This window comes from Lontra canadensis, unplaced genomic scaffold (assembly GCF_010015895.1).
Source record: "Lontra canadensis isolate GAN:19392208 unplaced genomic scaffold, GSC_riverotter_1.0 scaffold19, whole genome shotgun sequence".
Lineage (NCBI taxonomy): Eukaryota > Metazoa > Chordata > Mammalia > Carnivora > Mustelidae > Lontra > Lontra canadensis.
The window spans coordinates 18,823,916-18,845,089 of record NW_022631013.1 but is presented as its reverse complement, the minus strand read 5'-3'; the positions used below and the strand labels follow the sequence as shown (position 1 = coordinate 18,845,089).

The following is a 21,174-nucleotide window of genomic DNA, read 5'->3' as shown; positions in this document are numbered from 1 at the left end:
CGTTCTTGAAATACCAGCAAATGCAACAGAGTAAAAATTATTACGAGATAAAGAGAATCTAAAGAATCAAAACTTAGAGGTAATATGATTGTATACTTTGTACTCCAATGTTAATTGAGAAAGAATGAAATTTGGGAAGGAATTCAAGTTAGAAGGCACTATGCAAATAAATCTTTAGATACCAACAGTTTCCTATATTCCTTTAATAAAAAGAAGTATATTAAAATGATCTCAATTTATAAAAATACTAACAGGAAATGGATAAGAACCAAGGAAGAAAAATTTTAAATTTCATTCTGAGATATAGAAGAATGGAATGAAGTAAAAGCATATTAAACAGCTAGATGGAAAGATCAATATCACAAAATAACAATACTTCAAATCAGTTTGTTATATTAATGTGATTATCATAAAATAATAATGAAAATTATTTTTAGTACCTAAAATATAATTCAAATTAAGTTCTTGGATAATCAAGAATTTTTAATGTTTTAACAAGCTACATAAATTAAGACTGTGTAATACAGACACAAAAACAGTCAGGCAGAGAAAAAAGCAGAATAGAAAATCTGAAAACAAACCCAAGGATAATGAACATGGCAGTTCATATTTATAGGGAAAGTATGGATTATCTCACAGTTGGTACAGGGATAACCAGTTAAGTACTAGAAAAATAAAGTTATATTTATACTAACATTATGTACAAAAACAATGTCACTTGAAATCTATGTAAAAGAAACAAAGCCCCATGAAAAATAGACATTTCTTTGTATGGGAAAATGTGTAGATGATCTTAAGGTGATCTCAAAAATTTATAAGTAAAAGCAGAGGAAAACATTTAGATATTTTATTTCTGTAGTAAGCACATCTTCTTAAGTCTACTCAGCTCTCAACAGCTCTCCTTTCTCTTTTAAGTACCTCTTTCTGTGCTAGGTTCACAGAGATGGGAACCTAACCATCATATTGAATTAAGCATGTTGTATTTTGTTGTTGTTATTTCTGTCAGTTTCTAGAATAGTGCTCGGCAAATATAGATACTTGATGGATATTTGTTAATTAAGGTCTGTCTAAGCAGGATTGTGCATCTTATTTCTCCCAGGAATCTAGAAATTCAACTTGGAACATGTAAGGAAAATGATAAGATGTTATATACTTCTCTGAAAACACAAGAGGCACTTAATCCTCAGAAGTAAGGAAAACACAAAGAGAAGATTCAGAGTCCAGATATTTAATATCTCAAAATGGAGAAATTATAAAAAAACTATAGTGCATTCATACAATATATAACTCTGCATTCAATAAAGAACACATTTTCAAAGCATACTTAAGAACAAAGTAGAAAAAGTACACTATATGAAAGCTAAGGACAAAAGACTACAGTAACATTTATTTTTTGAACAAAAATAAAATCTTCAATTTTTTATCATTATTAATCTACTAGATAAAAGTTCAAAATAGTAATAGTAACAATGTACTTCTGATTACAGAATAAGAATAGGTAAGATGAATGACAGCATTTTTTTAAAGGATAGGAGGGAGTAATTGGGAATATTGTTACAAAATAACTGTACTATTAATGAAATAATAGTGTTAATTGAAAATGGATTTTTTTAATGACTCATTTAGTAACTCAAAATTTTAGTTTTATCCCATCCTAAAGTAATACATGGCTCTCTACCTCACAGTTTTCATAAAACCATGTACAAGAATGTATTATTTTAAACTATAACTGTGCTGTCAATTTACGTTCTTCTTATCAATTGATATAGTAATATACATAGTCAGCATCTAGATTCATTTTTAAAACATTTAATACCACCTTCACCCATTCTCCACCCCCCAACACACTCTTATTCCTGCCTCTGACAACTACCAATCTTTTTTACCTACAAGTTTGTTTGTTTGCTTTTTTGAAGATTTTATTTATTTATTTGACAGACAGAGATTACAGAGAGGCAGGCAGAGAGGCAGGGAGAGAGAGGAGGAAGCAGGCTCTCTGCTGAGCAAAGAGCCCGATGTGGGGCTCGATCCCAGGACCTTGGGATCATGACCTGAGCCGAACGAAGGCAGAGGCTTTAACCCACTGAGCCACCCAGGCGCCCCTATAAACTTTTTTTTTTTTTTTTAAGATTTTATTTTTTTATTCAAGGGCTAAGTTCTTTTCTTTCAGACAGCTGATTAGAATTCCATATAATCCTACCTACCTAAACTGCAATTAGAATACATCACCTATGGCAGAAAATGTCTTTAAAATATAATATTAAATTAAAAACTCTTGCAAAGTTATCTGAAAGAAGAATCACCTAGATTTTTATGGCTATTTTCCCTAATTAATGCTATAGGATTTTTAAAACAAAGCTTTCCTAAAACACCTCATTGAGCTTTCATAGAAATCATTCCTTATTTTCACAGATATATTTCAGTTTTTCCATAATAGTTAATGAAACCATATATTTGTATTAAGAAGTATAATAAAAAAATAACAGCTACTCTGTAATCAAACTTAACTAGTTTTTGTATACTTTTATAACTCAACTGGTGGAACAGAAGTGTCCAGGTTAGTGAAAAGTAGCCCACTAGCCATGAGTGTTTGGTGTTTGGCATAGCAGAGAAGTCTTTATGTGTAGTAACTGATAGAATTAGTTAACCTTTCTCTCAGGTAAGTGCAGATCTGAGAGGAAAACTATACACTGTGAAGCTATATTCTGTTTATGGCCTATCAAATGTACACTGTTCGGGTATGCAGAGTTTTAAATCTGTGTAACACTAAGTTACTGAATAAACTCAGTAGAGTACAAATAAGTTGCTTTATTCCTAGCTTTTTATTTTTATTTTTATTTTTTTAAAGATGTTATTTATTTATTTGACAGAGAGATCACAAGTAGGCAGAGAGGCAGGCAGAGAGAGAGGAGGAAGCACGCTCCCCGCTGAGCAGAGAGCCCGATGTGGGGCTCGATCTCAGGACCCTGGGATCATGACCTGAGCTGAAGGCTGAGGCCTTAACCCACTAAGCGACCCAGGCGCTCCTATTCCTAGCTTTTAAAAAATTTTATATCATAAAAATAATGTACATATAAAAATATATAAAACATAATTGCACAATTTCACAAATATTTAAAGTGAAACCCATATAACCATCACCTGGGGCAAGAAATTCCTAGCATATCTTACCAATCACAAGATCTCCTGTCCCAAAAAGGTAACCACTGCCCTTTCATGATCACCATTTGTTTTCTTTACTTTTTACAACTTTTTATGACTAATTTTCCTTTATTAAGTAACATAGTTTACTTTTGCTTGTTTTTAAAATTTATAAACATGGAATCTGCCCTCCTTTTTTTCTTTAACTATATATATGTCAGGTATAATCAAATGGTTGCATGTAGTGCCAGAGCCCTATCTTTTCTTAGTATTCTCTCCAGAACATATATATATATATATATATATATATACACTTAGTGATTATTATCCTCATATTTGGTACTATGGTCACGACATGGAACAGAAGTCCCCTTCAACATTTGGTTTCATCTGCCTCTTTAAGTGTGTTCAAATACATATAAAGAGACACATTAGTTAAACAAAATAAACCTTAAGATTCTGTGAATGTACTTACCCTCTCATTTCAATCATTTGTAAATAACTTTTGAAATATAAATTTTTTGGTGTTGATAGCAACATAATAATTCAGTAATAAGTAACTGAAGAATAACATTATATGGCTAATAGGTAACTATTCAATTATTTCAATAAGCAATGTAAGGTCTAGAAGGAAGAATAAAAGCATTAATATAACCTTGATATTAATGTTAAATTTCTTGGCTTTTGTAGCTCAGGTGTACTCATATCTCCAATTATTTTGAAGATTTTACTTTCTCACTATTTATAAACCAACGCACTAAAAGCAAAAAAATAAAAAAGTTTACTTTTTGTTTTTAGTCTTAAGATTAAAAATTCACTAATGTTAAACTATAGATAAAATCATAATACTAATTAATATTGGTAACTTCTACAACAATACTTATAAATGTTTCTGATTTTTAATTATTTCACATATTAGAAGCTTTTTTGAAATATGCACCATTATTGAGAGTTATTTAATAAAGTTATTTGCCTAAAGATTTTATACGCCAAGCTTGAATTTAACCTTTACTTAATTATAAAATATTTAAGTGTTCTATCTTTAATGTTATGACAAGCATATACAATTCTGAGTTTAAAAACCATCAAATTTCAATGTAGATCGCTGAACCCTTAATTTATGTCAGAGATGAAATTAATATTAATACAATCTATTGAGGATTTTTATGCTAATATGCTCCTATCAATATTTATTAGTTACCTAAGTTGAAGGATTATCTCATTAATTGGCTACCTCTGTAGTATACAGCAACTAGTTTCATCTACTGATCCAAGTTATCCAAATAGAAAAAAATATATATCTTAAAGTCTGTCTCTAAATTATATCTCTACACTTTAAGAATTTCTTGATAACTTATTATATACTTGTTTTGGTGAAATTAGAAGTTCTTGAGATTGGAGTTGGAGCAATTTCGCATATTCTGCTTGAATTCCACAATAAAAAATTGATATGAACCTAGAAAGTTAATTTTAAAAAATGCATTATAATTATTCTCTAAGCTGCTTAATGAAGTGCAAAAATGGCAGGTTTAGAGAATCTTTAATTTCAAAACTAAAGTACTCCAGAACTTTAGAATCACTCCACTTTCACCTCACAGCTCTCATTTTCAAAAGTTGTTTAACAAGGCAGTCCCTGCATTTCTCCGGAAGATGAAATAGTATCCAATCAGTTATTTTGAAAAAAAGTGATTATAATTACCTCAGAATAAAATGCCTCCTCAGGAAGTAAATTTTGAAATGATTGCAACTGAACACATTTGAAGTTATCATTTTTACTAAATCTAAGAAATAGAGCTTCTTAGGCATGGGTAAGTCACATAGAATGATTAGCTCTAAGTTGTGGAATTTTCCTAGTTAGAGTACAAATTATCATTTTGCAAAACTAAGGGAAGGTGATTATGCTTACTTATTATGCACTGCACAAATACATATTTGCCCCCACAACACAAGTACTAAAGTAATTTACACAAATAAATCATATCAGAACTTAAAACAAGAAGAAAATACATGAAAAAAAATGGCACACTTACATAAAAATAAATTGGGAAATAATTACACCCGAGATTACCCTGACGTAAGTCTGACTTTCAGGATTTTTTAATATTGTTCAATTTTATAGTAGGTAATCTTTCACTATTTGGTTGAAACTTGTTTTTCTACATTTGTTGACACCCTCATCCTACATTCCATAAAGCTTCAAATAAATTTATGTACACTGTACATATTACCCACCATTCCTCAATACCATGGTGATTTGCTACTTTACATATTCTCCACTGCACAAAATAGTACTGTTCAAGATGGCAAAAAATGCAAACGACTATAATCTAACTGTTAAAAGACTATTAAACACTGTGATATTACTTCTTTAAGTTATTAAAATAGAAACATGTTCATGATGTTTGCTAATTTAAAAATAGCTCAAGGAATGTGTTAACTATTATCCTAATTTGGTGTGTATTAGGGGATACACAGAAATCCATCAAAATATACAGACACTACAAGATTAGTAATTTTTGGAAGAAAATTGTATTTTTTTGTTTATAATTTTCTGTATTGTTGACTTGTTAATAACATATTTTGGTTCTAAAATAAAAAATAAAACTAACTTAAAAATTTCTCAGATAGGTATTTTTAATTATATTTGCTGGTATATTGATTAAAACAGTTAAGTTCTATCAAAAAGTTTATTTTAATATAAATGAAAATTATATATAACATGTTTTATAGAGGCTTCAATTCCATTTGCTATCAGACTTTCTTAAGGAACAAAAATATTTTAAATTTTGTATCTGTATTTGCATATCTTGTATGAAATTCCTTCTCTCTTAATTTTAATTGATTTGTTTTATTCTGAATTTTTTTTCATGCTTTCCTTCTATAAAACTGATTGATTTCATGGCTCTATTTTTTTTCTTTCATAGATAAGAAGTAAATTTCCTGCATTCAGTTTTTAAAATAATTTTGTTATAAATTTCTCTTTTTTTTTCTGGCATAAATCTACTTAATGGGGCAAATCTTAGAGATGGATTCACTAACTCTGACATGTTCTACACATTATTAAAATTGGTTGTATTAATTATAATAAAATTTAAAAAGCGATACTTATTGAATCAAAATTATAAGTTAATAAAATACAAATTCTATTACAAATACACATTAAGTAAGCAAAATTTCTGACAGTAAACCTATAAAAAATTACAGCAAGGAGAGCCCTGAAGTAAGTGTCATTTATAGGAAATAACAGAAAACCATTATAATTAAGTAAAGTTCTACACACTATCTACTGAAAAGCAGACTACCAGAAAATTCAATTTTATGGTGAAAATTTGCAGATTATATATTTCCCTAACAGAATTGTACTTTACCGGATATTGTTTATATGATAAATATTTATAAATAATTATTCATCTTCTATGTATTTGGCCCAGTATTTTTGTTTGTTAATCTCTTGATTCAAATTCTCAATATATTCTGTTGAAATGTACGACCTGTAGTTTGAACTACAATTTGGGAAAGGCTTATGATTTGTGGTCTTTAATTTTTGCCTTCAACATAGACTTTAATTTGATGGTATATTCTTAGGTATTTTGCAATTCTTTTTTATACAATTTGCTTCATCTTTCCTTCTCTTCCTGTTATTTGTACACTTGTCATCTCATTCGGTTCACCTCTTTGAGTTTTTTGTTTCTATTTGATAGAAATCATATCATTCTATTGAGGATGGGAATAGTTTAAGGGAATATTCTATTGGATGCTGTAGTAGGTAAGTTTTAGAAGTATGCTTTTGCATAAAGGTCTTAAGGTATTTTTCATTTTCCATTGTTGCAATTTTTAATGGCCTATTTTTATTTATTTATTTTTTTCTTTTTTAGAATTCACTCAAAGCCAGTATATGACGAAAGGCAGGGGTGTGGTTTGACTTTGATGTCCCTCTGAATTTCTTTCATAGATCTGAAATTCAAAACATATTAATGAAACTGCTTACTTTTCAATTCCAATTTGGAATGGGCTTTTACCAAAGGCAGTTATGTTATTTCCTAGCAGCAAGTTCAGAATTTCTGTATTTTGGACAATTATTTGAAAATTCTCAAATTCTCGTATTTGTTTAGGATGTTTTATTTCTCTTTCACTGCTTAAAAAGTAATCTACTTCACATAATGCAATTAACTATTAACATTCCAGTTATGTTTTTGGAGAGCTGCATTGCTTAAGTGAATGTGGAGAAAAAGGTAGTGAAGAAAAAAAGAACACTTTGGTTTTCTCAAGAAGTACCAGCCTCGGACTACAGTGAAGGCCTAGAAATGATGTGTTCTGCTCAAATCTTGAATTTATAATGCAGGGAAAGTCAAAGGTAAGAATGAGGATAGGTGGGGTGGGGGAGCAGATCTGGTAGAAATAACAATAATTTTTTAGCAAGGTATTTTCTCTTTTTTGGGAGGTTCCAAGATAGAGGGCTTTCTGTTTGATTCTATAAGTCCCTTTTTAGCAATTGATTCAGAATTATGGATACGGGATCGCCAGGTTTTACAACTGTTTCATGTCTTTATAAGTATTTAAGGGGAAACTTGGCAAATCAGAAACTATTAGGGACTACTAGTCTTTTAAATAAGCATTTCAGAAGTTTCAGAATTATTGTAAAGAGAGCACACAGAGTTGCTATATACTCCACACCTAGTAGTCCCATCAATTACATCTTTCATAGGATGGTACATTAGTTACAATTAATTAACCAAAATTAATACTTTATTTTTTTTAAAGATTTTATTTATTTATTTGAGAGAGAATGAGTGAGAGAGAGCATTAGAGAAGGTCAGAGGAAGAAGCAGACTCCCCAAGGAGCTGGGAGCCTGATGCGAGACTCGATCCTGGAAGTCCAGGATCATGACCTGAACCGAAGGCAGTCGCTCAACCAACTGAGCCACCCAGGCTCCCCAAATTAATACTTTATTATTAACAAAAGTTTGCATTTTACTCAGATTTCCTTGGATTTTCATTAATGTCATTTTTATGTCCTAGAATCCTATCCAGGAAATCATATTTCTTTATCATGTCTCCTAAACCTCTTCTTAGCTGTGATAGTATCTCAGATTTTCCTTGTCTGTCTGTTTCTTTTCTTTTCTTTTCTTTTCTTTTCTCTTCTCTTTTCTCTTTCTTTCTTTCTTTCTTTCTTTCTTTCTTTCTTTCTTTCTTTCTTTCTTTCTTTCTTTCTTTCTTTCTTTCTTTCTTTTTTAATGACCTTGACAGTTCTAAGGAGTACTCATCAGGTAATTTGTAAACATGTCTTGCATTGAGTTTTGTCTGCTATTCATCTCATGATTAGACTGGAGTAATGTTTTGGGAAAGAAGATCACAGAGATCGAGTGCCATCCTCATCCCATGTCAAGAGTGTCAATATGACTTTCACTGTTGATGTTAACCTTGATCACCTGGCCTGACTAGTACTCACATTTCTCTCTTGTCCGATTTATAGCTAATTTCCCCTCTCCCTTTTCATCCTGTATTCTTTGGAAGAAAGTCATTATTCCCACTTAAAAAGTAAGAAATTATACTTCACCTCCTTAAGAATGGAATACCTACATAAATTATTTGGAAAGTTTCTGCATGGGAGATTGGTCTTCTCCATTTATCTACTTATGTCAGTAAGGACTCATGGATATTTATTTTATATTTTCAGTTAAAATTCAATACCATTTTTCTTATTTACTGTTTAGATTGGTCCAGCTTTTACTTTTGGGAGCTCTTTCAGTTGGCTCCTGGATACCACTGACACACTCTCATTGTTACTATTATTTTTAGTGCATTCTTACTTCCTGTCACTACCAGATGCTGCAGGCTCAATCTTGTGTAATTCCTGCCCCACTATCCATTGTAGGTTCAATGATTTCTCTAAGGGGCCCTGTTTCCTTTTATTGGAGTATAGTGTTTGAATCCAAGATCCAGTTTCTGTGTATGTTCATTGTTACTAAGAGGTCATTGCTTCTAGGTCCTCTCAGCTGACAAAGCAAGGAGATACATTTGTGTATACCAACCCATGTACACGTACCAACCCTCTACTTTCCACACATATATCTATATTAAGTTAAACATGCTTCCATACTGATGTTTCCAACTCTAATCCATTACCACATGGAACATTCTAGCCTACTCATCTCTCTTATCTATAACCTCTCTCCAACAATGAGGCACCTGACTCCTACCACTTGCATTCTTTTACTTAATTGTTCAAGTCTAATATACATGTATGGTGATTTCTGAACTATTAATCAATCCATACTCCCACAAAAAACAACTTTATCAACAATATTACAATGGTCATATAAAGTTCCTTTGTCTTTAGTCTTATAGATCCCATTCATTTCAAACTTTACTTCAGTACCTTTGTTCCCTTCAGTGATGTTGTTTTATACATTGTATTATATTTAGATTGTTTTGAAACATCGTGCATTCCATCCTGAGATTCCCCAACCTTCTTTTATTTTTAATAGTGATTTTTTAAAAAAAAGTTATTTATTTATTTGACAGAGAGTAAGAGAGCAGAGCAGGGGCCGTGGTAGGCAGAAGGAAAGGGAGAAGCAGGTTGTGGGGCTTAATCCCAGGACCCTGGGGTCCAGACCTGAGCTAAAGGCAGCCACCTAACTGACTGAGCCACCCAGATGCCCCAAGACTCACAGTATTTTTTATTGATTTTTAAGATTTATATACCTCAAGGTTTATTTAAAGTTGTAAAATTATGTGTAAAGTTCTATGGTTCTTGACAAGTGTCTAATGTCTTGTAATCACTACTACAGTATCATATAGTATGATTTCACTGTTTAAAAATCCCTGTGCTTTACCTCTTCAGCCTCCTTACCACCTCTAACACCCTGGAAATAAGTCTCATATCTCTTTTATTCCTCTATTTCTTCCTTACTGATTTATTTTGTGTTAAATGAGTATATTCTGATGTAGCATTCTAAATTTGTAGTGATTTTTCACTCTATCTTTTGAATCCTTATTGGTTGCTATTAGGTTTATCATATATAATTTAACTTAGCAGAATCAGCTTCAGGTCTATACAGTTCAGATATGCTATTCATTTAGTCAGTTGTGGCAGTTTCATCTTTTTAGGAATTTCATCTATGTTATCTCATGTGTTGTCATAAAATCTATTTTTTGTTTCAGTTAGGCCTGTAGTGATATTCTTTCATTCCTGGTTTGTAATTAAGATTGAATCATTAATAGAAGGCAAGTTTGAGTTAATATTGATTTTTTTTTCCTGCAAATGTCTTAAAGATGTAAACTAGAATTACTGAATGATGGGGGAACAAGCAGTGTATTGGTTAGAATCTGCTTTCAACACTGAGGGGCAAACATTAGTTGTCTGAACCAAGTTAAAAAAATGCTCTTTTCAATGAATTAATACTGAAAACCTCTATTTTACTATAAAATTAGAGGCAGGTAAAGCAACATTGTTATATCCCTAAAGCAAATATTAAAAAAGATTATTGATACTTAGGTAATGAATTTTTAATAAAATGACAATAACTGATTTCTAACAAATGAAATCATTTAAAAATGATTGTATCTATGACTTCTGCTGCAATAAATTACAATTAATTTTATCAGAGTATCCAAGGTAGAAAAATAAACATAAAGAAAATATAACCTTTTTCAAAGCTTCAAGAAAAATATAAAGTTTTGTGAAGATGTATACATGCCTCTCCATACTACATGGATACACACACACACACACACACACACACCCCTGACTAAGTAGTTAGCTTGGCAGAGCTGCTGGTAGAAGTAGTTGTGATGTGTTCCACCTATCTGTGTCTCTCTGATTTGCTTGTCTTCGGGTTGCAAAATGGCCTAGAGTTGGAATATTTAACATAGATGTCAGAAAGCACAAAGAACTTAAAGGTGGTGGCACAGACAGAGTGAATATGTTACCTTAAGTATACAAAACAGGATTACATTAGATTATCCGGATTCTTTTAAAAGTTACCAATTTTATTAGAGATACAAAGAATATTTTTGGAAGATAAAGATTATAGTCCATTTCTTGACTGCAATTATAGTCCATTTCTTGACTGCAATCAGAAACAGTTGGAAATATTATTTAAACTGAAAGTTAATTTAGTTTATATAAGCAATTTTAATATTGTAGAGAAGGAACAAGGTCAAAATCAATGTCATTGCAAGGTCATAGTTGTTTTAGATCAGGTACCAACTGCTTCGGTACACAAAAATAACAAATAACATGTGATATCCCAGCCACCAGAGATTCTATCACAAAGCATTTAAAATTGTATGTTTAGTTATCCCCTAAACTGGAGTGACTAAAAATTGAGGTGAATATCCCTATTTAATATTCCTTCTTTAAAAGCTAAGAGTATAATATAACTTAGCAGAATCAAGTACTCCAAGTTAAGAATTTTGAGTTAGGAAAGCAAATAGCACATCATTTTCTATATGGAATTAAGTGGAAGTCTAAATGAAAAAGATAAGGTCAAACTATAAAAGGGGAAAAGCATGGTATCTATAATCAATTTGATCCAGATTCAGTAAGCTTTAATTTCTCCACCTGTAAAATGGTATAATAATAACTACCTTATGTGGTTATTATACGGACTAAATCAGATATTTCCTAAGTCCCTAGCATCTAATATTCACTGTATGAAACATATCATTGTCTTTTCAAATTACCTAATATTCCAGTTCTTTCTTTATAATGATGATGATGATACTGATGATGATGACAATGGCAATACTGTAATGTACCTTAACATTTACTGAGTGCTATTATACATCTTATACTACTAATTCTATACATGACATACACTATTGGTATTATATACCAGATGGAGGGGAAAGTGATTCTTTTATTACACATCATTGTAATACCCTACTTTATAAGTAAGGAAATTTAAGTTCCAAAAAGCTAAGTAAATCACCTAAGGTAATGCAGCTAGTTAGAAGTAAAGCCAAAACGTGAACCGAGGCAGACTGACAACCACTTCTAGCCTCTCTTTGAAGGGCATGCGATAGAGAATGCTTTACAATAACCATTGTCCTAGAAATACAAACTTAAAATATGGTGGTTCTATGCACTGTTATACTCCATATATGCCACAATAAAGAAACAGAATTTGTGAATTAATTTGTGAATTAAATTAATTCAATCATATCTCTAAATATCTGAAAAGGCCAATTATATCTTTTCTATGTGGTATATAGCAAGTATACCAGCAGCTTAAATCACACTGTTGTATTGTTTTTTTTTAGCAGAGCTGGTATGTACCATTAACATAATGCATAGTACTAACACCCCATCCCCACCTCTTGCCTTGAAAAAATATCTATAGGTGTTTAAAATGTATTAATAATTTCCTATATCCTATTATTCAGATTATGCACTTTGCCAATGTCATTGGGCATTATGAAATTAAAGTACTATTGGATGACTCTCTAAAAGAGATGTACACTTGATATGGATTACCACCAATTATATTTAGTATACACTCGTTCTTTTTTTATGTTACCTTGGCAGCTCCACAATACAGTTAAAATGCCTCCAAGGAAGAAAAAAAATCATTTTATTAACAAAAGGTAGACCACCTGATATTCTACTTTATGATGAAACCCACAGTAATATTAAGCTTCCATACACTGTGCACCTGTAACTTCAGTGATACTAATATTATTGTGTACGTGACAGACTCTACAACATATGTTTCCCTCGTCACTTGAATATGAGAAGTATTCGGGGCTTATGGTCTCCAGAACTACTTTCTAAATTGTCTCTATTGCTGCCACCTGATGTCTTACAATTTATTCTTGTTTCTGGTTCTCAGTTTACCTTTGACATTAGTTCTTTTTGCAGTATCTTCAGTGACCTCAAGCCTAGCCTATCTGCACCTGATTCTCTGGCTTTCTTGTTCTCAATTCTATTGAGCTTCACCTCCAATCTTAAGTCATCTCCTCGGTACAGTTTACTTGGTAAATCATCATTACCTATAAGTTTTCCATGTATTAATTCTTCAATATTACCTTAATATCTCACTATCCTACTATCTAACAATATTGTAATCTTTCAGTTTGATTTCTGTTATTCCCTCCACTGATTCCTCAAATCCATTGAGAGAATCCTCTTTTTTCCCTATTACAGTAACTTTTAAATATAATTTCTACTTACTGAATCTTAGCTAACATATTTTCTGGATTTTATGACGGAAATTTTTTAAGTGCTCCAGGCACTTTGTTGTTTTTTGTTCTAAAATTTACTTCTCCTTAAATAAACAGAGCATTTTATGACCTTGATATCTTTCCAAAAGCAAGGGAAATGAGATTCTTTGCCAATATTGCAGTGCACCTGGTTACCATCAGACCCTACTGAATGTATGTTAGATTAAATGGTTAGTTGATATAAACTTACATTACCAGCTCAGTATTGTACCAACTCCAACGGAGTTGGAGCCATAGGTGGTCTTAGCACAAGATGTTTGACAAGGATTCTATGCTTGATGATGGTTTTGTATGTAATATATAAGGAGTCAATTTTGCACATCCTGGAATTTCTGGACCAGGCATTACATCAGTTACAAATTCTGTCTATGCCTCACTTCATTTCCATTGTTATAGGATAGCAGTACTGCCAAATCAAAGACAATCTCTTTACTGCTGTTTGCCTTAGATTAGCTGTTGCTGCATTACATTTAGTCTCCTAAGAAAAACTGTTTTTAAAAATGTTGGTGATCGGGACGCCTGGGTGGCTCAGTGGGTTAAGCCGCTGCCTTCGGCTCGGGTCATGATCCCGGGGTCCTGGGGTCGAGTCCCGCATCGGGCTCCTTGCTCGGCAGGGAGCCTGCCTCTCTCTCCACCTCTGCCTGCCTCTCGGCCTGCTTGTGTGCTTTCTCTCTCTTTCTGACAAATAAATAAAAAATCTAAAAGAAAAAAAAATGTTGGTGATCTAGGCAGGTAATAGAGAACTTCTATTGGCTTACTGTCTCCTTCAGTACTTAGTCCTTACAATCTGGGACATTAATGAGGCTTTGTATATCTACCATTTTCTCTCCTTCTTTAGAAGTAACTACGAGTCAGCACATTTCGTACTTTTATTTTCTATAAGTAAAAGATTCTGGCATATGGATGAATATTTTTCTAAGTTTAAGGGTCATTTGTGATCTTCCTTGATTCTTATATTTCTGATATTAATTTCAATACTGATCAGGGTATGGCAGGAATGAATCAGTTTCCTATCAATATTGTATGCAGAAGTCTCTTAAATATTTTGGTAAAGATAACCTTACAATTATTTCCAATTTCTACAATTATCTTTGCTTCTGACTTTAAAAAAGAAGTAAATCCTGAAACAAGCTATGGCTTACCAAGTTTAATTAAATGAAAATATTCATTGTGATGATATATTTGTTTAAAAGAAAACTAAATTTCTTATTCAATAAATGTTTTTAGTTTTTCACAATAAAATACCATTTCACTCAAGTGCCTTTTTTCTAGCGGCCTTCAATTTTCATGTTGAATTTAGTCTGATGGTAACTAAGAATTGGCAAGAAAGCCCTGTAGCAATTCTGATATTTAAATTCAGATACACACATATATACAAGTATAATTAAATTAGGGAAACTAGAATAAGACGTGGATTGTATCAATATGAATATCCTGGTTGTGGTCCTGCACTACATTTTTTCAATTTGTTACTACTGGGAGAAACTAGGTAAAGGATACATAGAATACTCTGTATTATTGCTTATAACTGTATGGGGATTTATATATATAACTTATAGTTAACTTAAATAAAAAAAAATTAAGTTTTAGAAGTCAAAATAAAACTTGTTCTAATATGAAAAAGTAACACTCATCTAAACTATAATTTTGTTTATAAAGATTTATATACATATATAAATATATAATGTTCTAGAAATGGCTCACTTTCATACCATCTTTTAATATCATTTCTGATATTCTAAATAAGTACTAAACTTCCCAAAATGATTTCCCTTAAAATTAAGAAAAGATTTTTATTTCTGTAAATAAATTCGTAACATTTGTAAATTCACAAATTTACAAATTTCTATTTTTATGTATCTGAAGACACATAACTTGAAAACAGTGAGTTTGAATGTTATAAATCATATCCTTATTGGATCTGGAATAGTTTAGACTTGTTCTCTCTATTAAACTCATTCATAAATGTCTACTTATGAAACTGAATGGCATTACTTTCACAGTTATTTCTATCTAGGTATATTTTCTATTCTTAGCAACAAACATTATTGATTTCTCACATAATCTCTACTAAGATTATATGTTTCTGTATTTTTTGATAAATTGTCAGCCATTAAATGAGGAATTTAAATAAATGAATGAGACTAGATTCTAAAAGTAAAAACTACCATAGCTTTAATAGTTCTATTTGTGTATGTTTTAAAAAAGATCAATTATAGACATATTGACTATCTTAAGAATTAATATAAAATTAGATTAGATTAATATAGATTACCACGTGTATCCACCAAGAAATAAATACCAAAATAGAATTGAATAATTTGCAGAGAGTATAATAAAGCATTCCTGTAGGGTGTAAGGAAATCATAAGGATATTGCAGTAATTTGGGCTGCAGTAGTGAGGCTGAGGATCTCTCTTAGGCAGGAAAAGACAGAAGGTAGGGCAGCCCCCTAACTGGAAAGCAGCCAGTCCTAGATGAGCTGCCAGACAAGTGCTAGAGGCACATGAACTGTGATCTTATCCCCTTCCCCTTATTGACATTTTTTAATGGTGCTCCCCTTTGGCCAAATCCAATAGGGAGCCAGAAGACAAGAGAACCAGCCAATTCAATCAATGCAGGTCAGTTTTCTGGGGCAGTCAAATGAGAAAAATGAAGAATGAATCTTAAAGGGCAAATGAAAGATAGCATAGCATATTTTGTACAGAAGGGAACAGTAATACCTTATTCTCTAGAGTTCTAAAGCCATCTCGTAATGACCATTTTAAACTTATGTGCAATACTTAAAACAACAACAACAACAACAACAAAACAAACCATACTAACCAGGTTGGGCAAATCCAATTTCAGAAAACTTGTGGTACCTACTCTCCCTATCTTTCCCCTCTTGCCCAACACAATAAAATAATGCAATCATAGTATGTGCATAGAATGTTCCCAATTCACTGATTCAAGGAAACTTTGTTAAACACCTTCTATGTGACTGGAATCATGTTAGGCATTGAAATACAAAGATGAATAAGCCTAGGTTTCTGAGTCCATATATCTCAACTATTACAGTATTTCAAATTCTTTCAGTTTCTGTATCTCCCCGTTCCCATGGCAGCCAATCTACTTTTATAAGGGTACCAGTCTACACCCTTGATCCATACATTGCACTTTTAATCTACTCCCTTTCTAAACTATGTTTGTATTAAGTACTGTCCTCTTGCTATTTCGGCAAATTAGACAGTGACAGAGGAATGTGTAGAAACAAATTCATGTGGTAGACCGGTGAATTCCAGATAAATCTCTGTGTATTTTCTTTGAAGTCTAAAAATAAAAAAGAGTAGAAATCTAAGGTCTTCCTGATTTTGTCAGTATAAGTAAGCTTCTCTGTGTCCTCCTTTCTACTTCTTTTAGTTTTTTCCTTTTCAGACTGCAGTCACTGCTTATGGTCACCCTATTTGTGTCACCTTTTCTCTATGTTTGTCCTCGTTATTTCTGTTATTTCAATGTAATTTTGTTATTTTTAAATTAAAGTCAGTTATTCCTTCATGTGGCATTTGTTCACCTATAGGGGTCCCAGAGAAACTAGCATAGACAGATGGAAATCGTTTCTAGACAGTAGGAATTAGGTGGGGGTGCTGGCATCTAGTAATATCACTTCCTATGAACCTGTCTGTTGTGTGCAGGGGTACATAAACTGTTTTCTTAAAAATTTTATTTGACAGAGATCACGAGTAGGCAGAGAGGCAGAGAGAGAGGAGGAAGCAGGCTCCCCATGGAGCAGAAAGCCTGACGTGGGGCTCGATCCCAGGACCGTGGGATCATGACCCCAGCCGAAGGCAGAGGCCTTAACCCACTGAGCCACCCAGGTGCCCCCATAAACTGTTTTAATTGCAGCATCAGTAGGATAATTTCAGATGACAGAATTGATCATTTTGGACTTGTTAAGCCTACGACATGAATTAGGAATATGAGTTCTAAATTTTAATTTCCATGGTAATTTACCAGTCTGTTTATTATTTCTGCTGCCTTTGCTACTCACTGGCTATAGTGATTTTACTAAAATTCCGAATAAGCATATTATACTTCTGCATAATCATATCCCCATCTTCTTCAGGGTAAAATCCAGACTGGCCACAGACAATCCTTCTAAACTCATTTCCTTGTTTGTCCCTAGACTTATGCATCATGATATACCAAATTAACTGTAAGATCCTATGACTTCCATCCATGTTCATAATCTTGTGACTTTTCACATGTCCTCTGGCTTAGCTAGAATATCTTCTCTAAGACCAATTGCCTAAAACCAACATAAATTTCAAGGATGAGTTCAGCCTTCCCCGCTAAGAATAACCTCTATTTTCTAAACATGTTGCAATGGCTTTTTCCTTTCATGTCCTCATTGTAGTCCACACATATATATCTTTTTACAATACTTCATCTTTCTGCACAGATCTTTGTATTCCTTATACTACACTCTATATTATCTGTACAGAATTCTTTTGGCTTGGTATCATTTTTTTTTCCTTAAAGATGGGAATTCTCTTTTTATCTTTGTGGCTCTCATAGAACCTTGAAATTACTAGGCACCAAATAAATATTTGCTGAATAATTATATTTGCTAGAAAGTTTCTGGAACATCCAGAAAAATTGTATTGATAAAAAGTCTAATAATTCTGCCTCCCAATCACTATTCACAGGGAAATTATGTGCATAGTTTATATATTCCAGTTATTTTATTGAAAAATTAGCTGAGGTAGAAAGAGCATGAATAATTTAGATTCAATTATTCTAGCATATTATGCCTTCTCAAGGAAGGAAATGCAAGAGAATGTAGCAGAAACAAAGCAAACCTCATTGGGAATTCTGTATTGATTCTTCTTTTTGTCTAAGATTATTAACATGACTATTTCATGTAGTTTATCTAAAACTATATCTGGTCATAGAAAGAATAATAATTTAAACACAAAGTTTCACATCCTTGTTCTAATTGTAAAAGCATAATGAAAGTCATAAATCAGTAATTTGCCAGCTATGAGATTTATGCCCTTATTTCCCGTTAACTTTTTAAATATTTTCTGTCTCTTGCTTAAATTAATAACACCTGCTTTCAAAGCTCATAGAACTTCTATTTCAGAGATATTTCTGGTTTTCTCTTAAGAATTATAATGACTGGGAAAACGGATGTACAGCCATCAGATTAAGGAGCACAGTTCTCGAAGTAAAGTAAAAGAGTCTATTTTTATGAATAATTTTCCCGTAGTTGATTCTTGGAGAAATCACAATAATGTTGAGCTAAAAATAGATAAAGATAAAAGACATAATGTACAACTTTCTATGTTGAACTGTCTAATATAATTGTGGAATTATAAAAACTTGGTATAAATCTTACTATCTATTTCCCACTATGTCCCACTATATCCCAAAGATGAATAGTGCATTAACTCAATAAAAATGTGAACAGTATATATAAAACATTAAGGAATAAAAGAAAAATAAATTATTTTTTACACCATCTTGGTAATGGAAACATGAAAAGGCAAGCTACAGAGTGGGAGAAAATATCTGAAAATTCTTATTCAAAATACACAAATAACAAAAGGTAAAATTGACATGCTAATTTATAATTGGTTAAAAAACTTAAATAGACACTACACAAATGAGAATATTCACATGGACAATAAGTATATCCAAAAATGCTTAATATAATTATGCAGCTGAGAAATATAATTTAAAACCACAGTGAGATAAAACTATGTACCTGCACCCTGGCCTATATCTCTAATCTTCAGTGTATATATAATCGTGAATATATACACTAGTAAAATTAATTCAGTTATATCTTTAAAATGCAGGCATTTTGGGGCACCAGGGTGGCTCAGGGGGTTAATCCCCTGCCTTTGGCTCAGGTCATGGTCTTGGGGTCCTGGGATGGAGTCCCGCATCGCATCGGGCTCTCTGCTCAGTGGGGAGCCTGCTTTCCCCTCTCTCTCTGCCTGCCTCTCTGCCTACTTGGGATCTCTCTTTCTCTCTGTCAAGTAAATAATATTTATTTAATAAATAAATAAAATGCAGACATTTTAATAGTCAAAATTATACCTCAGTATAAAAAGGTAAAAGATGTAAATCAGAAGGACTTAGGTCATCTGAGAAATAAATGTATACTGAAGATCTGGGACTCTCATTCTGGAAGATTTTTGATAATTTGTAGGGGGCAGCAAGCCATATGTATTAAAATTCATTTTATTCATTTGCCCTTCAATGCCTCCCTTATATTTTCCAGTTTTAAACAAAAGTTTTCCTTTTGATGTTAAGGAAATGTGCTTGGGTACAGGTTGGGTATGGAATTAAAGGAAACAGAATGATAGTTTGGCAGATTTTCTTGAGCAAGTCAGGAAGAAAGCAAGGTAGAAGGAAGGAAGGAAGGCACAAGGAGGAAATGGAGAGAAAGAGGGGAGGAAAAGAAAACAGAAAATGTTAATTTATCTATTCTTTCTACTTTGGCAAACTTATGTTAATGAGTGCTTTGAATTTGGACTTCATTGTCTATAATACATGGTTTGAACACAAAATCAAACTTAGTTACTACCTGCCTGTTTGGAGCTATGGGACATTCTGCACTTTTGGTTCTCTATTTTGATACTAATATATCAATTTTATAATGTCCATGTTAATTCTAAGATCTGTTCACTATTTTTTTAAAAGATTTTTATTTATTTATTTGAGAGAGAGAGAGAGAGCATGAATGGGGTGGGGGGCCAGAGAGAGAGAGGGAGAAGCAGACTCCCTGCTGAGCAGGGTGTCCAATGTGGGACTTGATCCCTGGACCACCAAGGCACCCTTAAGATCTCTTCATTAATATAAGATTTTGGGATAAGAAAGTTACCTATATTTCATTAAAGAAAATAGAGCAGACTCTGTTTTAATGTCTAAGGTCTCCATATTTCATCTTTAGGCATATATTTAAACTAACAATAAAGTGAAATACAATTGAATAATTATTACACAAATAAAAATAAAAAGCAATGTTAGATAAACTTTAGAAAGTAAGATTATTACCAAAACACCACATACTATATTTTTATTCCTGTCCTTTCTGATAATTCACTAGTTGGACAGTAAATGAGAATCAAAAACACATCGGACCACAAAAGAACATGCATTTACATACTGTGTTTAGTTTCTGTGGTGACTACATTATAAAATAATTACACCACAACCACCTAGAAATCAAGAGCCAAAATATGCACATGAAAATTAGCATTACGCTACAAAAAAAAATCACATGCATTTGAACTATTATAAGTTCTCTTTAACTATGGATAACTTTGAAATATCATCAGTAACTTCAACTACTGTATTATAAATTTTTAAAAAATAAGAGATATGTTAACTGTTTCATGACATTAGTGGATGTAAATACTGAGACTGCCCTCCTTTCAAAGTGCTCTTATCATCCTTAATCTTTGGTTAACATTATACCATCTGCTCTATGTAGTTAGCCTTTCTTTTCCTTTTTTTCCTTGCTCTTAAACTAATGATAAAGCAGTCTTCTCGGGGTTTTCAGAATATACTGCAATCCTCTGGTGTGAGACTTATCCTTCCAGACACTATTATTGTAAATTCGTGGCATCCTGTGCTGTTTGTCATGGGAACTGGGCTGTTCAGAGATTTCTGAGAATATCCAAAGTTCTCCTTTTAACTATACCTTGTTTTCACATTTGGATTAGTTTTGACTGCAGCCAAAATCAGGCAGTTTAAAGCCTCTCTCATCCTTCGGGAGCTGTCATCTTTCAAGTACTACAGGATAGATCTTTTC

General features: G+C 32.3%; 1 pseudogene; it reads right to left on the bottom strand.

Annotated features, from left to right (window-relative positions):
* LOC116869570 overlaps positions 1-17,587 on the bottom strand; it is a 40,817-nt pseudogene extending 23,230 nt beyond the window's left edge.
* Between the last annotated feature and the right edge of the window lie 3,587 nt (positions 17,588-21,174).